At 46.0% G+C, this 7,201-nt stretch overlaps 1 protein-coding gene across 1 annotated transcript in view; it reads right to left on the reverse strand.

Annotated features, from left to right (window-relative positions):
- Window positions 1-2,237, reverse strand: part of LOC130272641 (enoyl-CoA delta isomerase 2-like) — a 31,936-nt gene extending 29,699 nt beyond the window's left edge. The window contains exon 1 of the mRNA XM_056518475.1: window positions 2,160-2,237. The gene's annotated coding sequence lies outside the window, so the exon portion shown is untranslated. The remainder of the gene's footprint in view (window positions 1-2,159) is intronic.
- Window positions 2,238-7,201: the final 4,964 nt, after the last annotated feature.

Genomic DNA, 7,201 nt, shown 5'->3' on the forward strand with positions numbered 1-7,201 from the left:
ATGGTCACACTATGTGATTGGGAGATAAGCAACTGCTTATTTCATTCTTTCCACAGAAATTGGTAAGCATTATGAAGTCCAGCAATGTAGCTTCTTACCAGTGCCCCGGTACAGATCATAATTCTGTGAAAGTTAGCCTACTTTTACATAGCATTTCCCAGTGTCCAAAAAAGGTATATGTCTGGGGAATTGTGTAATGTATACCTCCATCAGATATCTGACATTCGTTATAAATAGGGTCCTCCACGAATTAATGCAGCAATGCTATTCCAACCAGCAAAAATACTTCAAAATGTTCCAAAGTAAGCTAACCGAATGGAGGTTAAAATGATGTTATTTTGGTTTTTATCATAGTCAGTCTATAATAGAGCTGTACAATTAATCGCAAAAGCAATGGAAGGGTGGTATTAGCAATGTGCGATTATGTGCACCGCAAAGTGTTGCAATTATCACCTTAAACGGGCACTCCGGCCCTAAGACATCTTATCCCCTATCCAAAGGAAAGGGGATAAGATGCCTAATTGAGGGGGTCCCACCGCTGGGGACCCCCACAATCTTTCATGTAGCACCCCGCAATCATCAGCCTCCGGAGCGAACATCGCTCCGGGTCTGATAAATCACGGAGCCAGAGTATCGTGACCTCACGGCTCCGCCCCTGTGTGACATCACGCTCCACCCCCTCAATGCAAGCCTATGGGAGGGGGCGTGGCGGCTGTGATCATGATTCAACAGACCCGGAGTGATGTTTGCACTGGAGGCTGATGATAACAGGGTGCTGCATGAAAGATTGCAGGGGTCCCACGATCAGGCATCTTATCGCCTATCCAGAGATGTCTTATGGCTGGAGTACCCATTTAAAATAGAATTTCCATATCCATTACATTGGGGGGGGGGTTGTCAATTTTACTTATCCTCTTTCATCGTTATAGACAGCTAACTATGTACCTCTGTTGTCTTCTTTAATAACGACAGAAGCTGAAGCTTTATCAAAAGCTATGATCTGATGGATTGGCAGGGTTGCCATGTTAAAAATGCTCCTTTTACCTAAGCTTTTGTATTCATTCCGATTCCCTAATCGTAAATTTTTGCGTGTATATGACGATTAAGCACCAATAGCACAGGTGAACTGGAAATCAGCAGCAGGGGTGAACGGATATAGAATATGTACTATTGCATCTGCTTTTATTTATGTTTTTCCCTGCACCCCAATACCATGTCAGATTTGGCGTATTAAAATATTGGCTAATTGCATGGATGAACTTGTCCATTTTAGCAACAGTGCATAGCAGATGTATGCTAAGGGCAGCATTGTGGCTCAGTGGTTAGCACTGCTGCCTTGCATTGCTGGGGCCTTGGGTTCAAATCCCACTAAGGACAACAATAAATAAAGAGTTATTATTATTATAATGATGTCAGCAAAGAGCACTGTGCTCGTGATGTCATCAGAGAGAATTCCAAAAAGAAAAGAGTTTCCTCTGTAGAATTCAGCAGCTAATAAGTACAGGAAGGATTAAGATTTTTTAATAGAAGTAATTTACAAATCTGTTTAACTTTCTGGCACCAGTTGATTAAAAAGAAAAAAGGTTTTCACCGGAGTACCCCTTTAATTGTATTGCCCTACAGAAGAAAAAAAAAAAATCACTTTTACTCTAAATTGCACTGCGCAAAAATGCAACCCCTCAGAAGTTGCAAAGTGCGGTTTTCTTTTCAGCTTCTCACGACAAATATTTTTTTGGTTGCGCCGTACATTTTATGGTAAAATGAAGAGTGTCATTACAAAGTACAATTGGTTGTGCAAAATAACAAGCCCTTGTATGGGTCAGTAAATGAAAAAATAAAAGAGAAGTGGCTCTTAAAAACGAAAAGGAGTTAAAAACAAAAAAAGCAAATATGAATATTTCCTATGTCTTCAAGGCCAAAATGGGCTGTGTCCTTAAGGGGTTAAAATCACAACTGTTTAAAGTTCAGATTATGCTCCAACACAATTTCTGCCTGACTGCATACTCATTACAGCTCTTCAGAAGTATCACAATTACTCCTTTGTAGAACTTGGCACAAAACGTGTCATTCCTATACACAGCGCAGAGGATCGTCACCGCATAAAATCATCCACTTTTAGTAGCAGAACTATGTAGTTTGCAGTAATAAAAGCTTCTTACCTGTGAAAGGCTTTGCTTTGTGAGCAGAATACACACAGGGATTTCTTTCCTGACTGCTCTGTATTTGAGCCTCACTGAGATGGGAGGAGATAAAAAGCACTGCCTTTATTTAAAGGGGAAATGCATGGTTTAAGTTGGCATGACAAATACAAAGAAGCAAGGACTACAATATGCTACTGCGTAACAAAGAAAGAAGAGGAAAAGGTATTGATGTATTTATGTAACATAACATCCATTAATAAATTACTAATTTTACAATAACCTTATTATATATCTTATTATGCAAATATATATATATATATATATATATATATATATATATATGTTGTGATTAAAGGGATACTCCCGTAGAAAACTTTTTTTTTTAAATCAACTGGTGCCAGAAAGTTAAACAGATTTGTAAATTAGATTATTAAACAAAAACCAACCCCTCAAGACTAGTATAACATTTTATTAAAATATAAACTAAATAAATAAATGTGATTTAACCTCACAACACAGGGCCCTTGTGCCGAGGAAAAACAGATATAGCATAAATCATAACATAATATAAGAACATACACCGATACCTAACACTGGTAAAACAATATGGAATTGATGTAACTTTCAATACTCCGGCATTCCGATATGGCAAGTGTAAGATGGAAAATTGAAATATAGTTACCAGCCTGATGGATATCCCAACAAACGTCACCTAAGGATGAATGGTGAGGTCCGCAGGTCTTAAATGGCATGCGTTACCGCGGCGGTCTGCCTGCCACAGACCAGATTGTAGTAATGCCGCTCTCAAGATCCACACTGTAGCAGTGGCGGATCCAGGGGGGGGGGGGGGGCAACGAGGCAATTGCCCCCCACCCCCTAGCATGGTGGAGCCGAAGCTGTAAGCTCCCGCTCCACCATTCACTAACCTTGGCTGTCACACGCTGTGAGTACACAGTGTGTGAGCTGCGGGGACGCGATCCACTGCAGGCTGGCCCGATGACGTCACATCTTCGCGCCGGCGCCCGGAGATCCCGTCCTCACGGCCCGCATCCTGTAAGTACTGAAGAGTATGCTCAGGGCCCAGGGGATTAGGGGGACAGAATATGTGCCACTGTAAGGGGCACTATATCATATAGGAGGAGGGGAGAGGGGGATTTAAAAACTTGGAGGGGGAAGAAAAAGGGGAATTTTTTATGTGAGGGGCTGCAGGGCAAAGCACATGGGGCATTATTTGTGAAGAGCACATGACAGGGGGGCCCCCTGTGCTGTGCCCCTCACATATAATGCCCCCTGTGCTGTGCCCACACATATAAATTATATATGTGGGGGGCACAGCACAGGGGGTATTATATGTGTGGGGCACAGCACAGGGGGCATTATATGTGTGGGGCACAGCACAGGGGGCATTATATGTGTGGGGCACAGCACAGGGGGCATTATATAATATAATGCCCCCGGTGCTGTGCCCCACACATATAATTCCCGCAAGTTCCCAGCACGGGCTGGAGGATCCCCTCTATCCAATCCTCCATGAGACGCTCTCCTGACTGGGCCTCGCGGTGGCCCCTACTTATCTGGCCTCTGGCGCTGGTGTATGCCTGTGTCTGTTAACCAAATGCCTTAGTTCTGTCTGTATTCTGATATCATAGATGCACTTTCATGTCTCTGCCATGTACTGATCTGCGTTCTACAAATTTTTTTGTGCCTTGTATTTTTACTTACCGTATATACTCGAGTATAAGCCTAGTTTTTCAGCACGATTTTTCGTGCTGAAATCGCCCCCCTCGGCTTATACTCGAGTGAATTCTCCGCCTGTCAATCCAGAGGGGGGGCTGGATGATGACGAAGGCCGCAGTGGTCTTCAACCTGCGGACCTCCAGATATTTCAAAACTACAACTCCCAGCATGCCCGGACAGCCGATGGCTGTCCGGGCATGCTGGGAGTTGTAGTTTTGCAACATCTGGAGGTCTGCAGGTTGAAGACCACTGATGAAGGGATTGACAGGCGGTGATGATGAAGGGGGGGGGGGGGGGATGATGACAAAGGCCGCAGTGGTATTCAACCTGCGGACCTCCAGAGGTTTCAAATCTACAACTCCCAGCATGCCTGGACAGCCTATGGCTGTCCAGGAATGCTGGGAGTTGTAGTTTTGCAACATCTGGAGGTCCGCAGGTTGAAGACCACTGATGAAGGGATTGACAGGCGGTGATGATGACGGGGGACTGGATGATTACATGGGGGGGGGGATCATGTATTTCCCACCCTAGGCTTATAGTTGAGTCAATAACTTTTCCTGGGTTTTTGGGGTGAAATTAGGGGCCTCGGCTTATATTCGGGTCGGCCTATACTCGAGTATATACGGGTAATTGTTCTGGGGGTGACGAGGTGTTTAATTTTTATCATTCACATTAGTTATATTTTGCTGCTGTTGGGGGGGGGGGGGGTGCAGGATTTGTTTCTCTCGGGCTTTCACTTCCCCAAGTAGCGCTGATGTCCAGCGGGTTGGCCATTAACAGGTATACTGACCTTCTAGGGCCACTGATTGGCCGCATTAGTTTTTTCTTCTTTTTTCTCTCTGTTCTTCTCCCTACTCTTTTCATGTTCCTATCCCCCTCCCCTCCTCTTGTGCTTACCCTTACCCCTTTTGTGTCTTCCCCGCCTCCCTCACCTCCTACCCTTATTATGGATTCTTTAGTTGTCTGCTCCTTTAATGCCTTAATATTCCGGAAAAAAGGTGCCAGCTTCTCCATCATATTCACAAGAAGGGTGTACCTGTGGCCCTTTTTCAGGAAACCCATTTTCTAGCCTCTTCCCCTCCGTCCATAAAAGATCGTAACTATCCTGTCTGGTACCACTCTATGAACCCCTCTGCTAAGTCCAAAGGCGTGTCTATAGCCTTTCATTGGACCTTCCTGCCCTCTGTCACTAAGGTACTAGAGGACCCCATGAGTAGATACCTGTTTGTGCAATTCTCTCATGCCTCCCAAGTGTTCACTTTAGTTTCTGTTCATTTCCCTAACCAGGGCCAAGTTGCTTTTGCTCTAGCCTTCCTGACTCGCCTGGACTCCTTTGCTGGTTCCTCTCAGGTCATCATGGGAGGTGAGTTCAACTGGATCTGGGACCCGACGGTTGACTCTTCCTCTGGTAGGTCTTCGCTTTCCTTTGCAGCACTCCGTAGATTACGTAAGGAATTCCACTCTCGTAAACTCATAGACTTGTGGAGGGTCCTCCACCCTGATGATAGGGACTACACCTACTATTCTCCCACACATCGCTCCTATAGTCAGTTATACATGATATTTGTCAGTCACCCCCTCCTGTCCCTTGCCCTGCGCTAATCCATTGATAATATGGTATGGTCTGATCATGCCCCGATCCTTGCCAAGTTCTTTTTCTCCCCTCCCGCACCTGGAGGCTCAATGACCATCTCCTCAGGGATGAGCTGTGCAGTGCTGAGATCTGTCGGACAATCCCCGATTTTGCTGTTATCCATAGTTCAGATGAGACCCCGGCTCCGGTTAAATGGGAGACGCTTAAATGTATGCCACGGGGGGTGTTTATCGCCCATGTGGCTCAACTCCACTGAACTAGCCTCCCTTGAGGCCCTCAATAAGCAGCACTATACCATAGACACTCAAGCCCGCATCTCCTCTACTAGACAAAAACTGTTGTCCTGCTTAGACAAGAAATCATTTTGTCTCGCTGAACGTGCCCATAGGGGTTGTTATGAGTACGCTGACCACTGTGGCACATGGTAGTCTCGAGCCTTGCCCCCTAAGCTTTCCTCGTCGTATGTGCTTTCTCTGCAGTCTGCTTCCCGGGGTAGGGTCCACAGCACCTCTCATATTGTGGAGGAATTCCGCTCTTATTATGAATCCCTCTACAATATCCTTGGCCACTACGCTGATCTTCCCCCTGATGCTCTCCGGGACAAGATCAGAACATATCTTTCGTCGCATAACTTGCCTACAATATCCCCTGACTCCTAGGAGGCACTAGAGGCGCCACTGGGGACTGAGGAACTATTATCTGTGATCCTGAAAAACAGCAAGAGTCTGGGCCCTGACGGCCTTACGGCACGCTTTTACAAAACTTACAGTGATCTGTTGGCTACTCCCATGCTTTCCTCCTTTCATGCGGTGGTGGTGGGAGCCTCCTTCCCTCCTCAGTCCCTGATGGCACATATAGTTGAGATCCCTAAACCGGATAGAGATGTTGGCCTATGTAGCAATTATCGTCCCATATCTTTATTAAATATAGACCTCAAGCTGTACGCCAATTTTCTGGCATTACGCCTGGGCTCCCTGCTCCCCTCACTGATTCACAATGACCAGAAGGGCTTTGTGGCGGGCAGGGAGGCCAGGGACAATACCCTAAAGTCGATCTCTCTCGTTGCTGCAGCCAGATCTCACCGTATCCCTATGTGTTTGCTTTCCATTGACGCTGAGAAAGCGTTTCATAGGGTTAGTTGGGATTTCTTGCACTTAGCGTTAGAGGCCCTTGGCATGTGTCCTGTTTTCCTTCATTCCATCATGGCACTTTATGCTGGGGTGTCGGCTCAGGTTCGTGTCAACGGCATCCTCTCCTCCTCGATGGCACTGAGACAGAATCCTTCCATTCTGGACTTGGTGCTTAAGGATTGCCTCTATAAATTGTCCCTCTACGCTGACGATCTCCTACTATATGACACCTCCCCACACACCTCCCTCCCTGTTGTGCTCTCTGAATTCTCGGCCTTCAGTGCTGTATCCAACTTCAAGGTGAAAACCCACAAATCCGAACTGCTGTACATTTCCCTTTCCCCGGACACCCTTGCATGGCTTACCTCTCAGTTCCCCTTTCGTCTCCAACATCGCTCCCTCCATTATCTCGGGGTCCACCTCACTGCTGACCTACATTCTTTGTTTTCTCTTAATTTTTATCCCCTGCTGTCAAATATCGAGTCTGACCTGAGGCAGTGGCGCCTTCTCACCTTATCTTGGTTTGGGAAGATGGCTGCTTTGAAGATGGATGTGCTTCCCAGAGTGCTCTACTTGCTGCAGACCTTGCCCATCCGTAT

The sequence above is a fragment of the Hyla sarda genome, chromosome 5, assembly GCF_029499605.1.
Source record: "Hyla sarda isolate aHylSar1 chromosome 5, aHylSar1.hap1, whole genome shotgun sequence".
NCBI lineage: Eukaryota > Metazoa > Chordata > Amphibia > Anura > Hylidae > Hyla > Hyla sarda.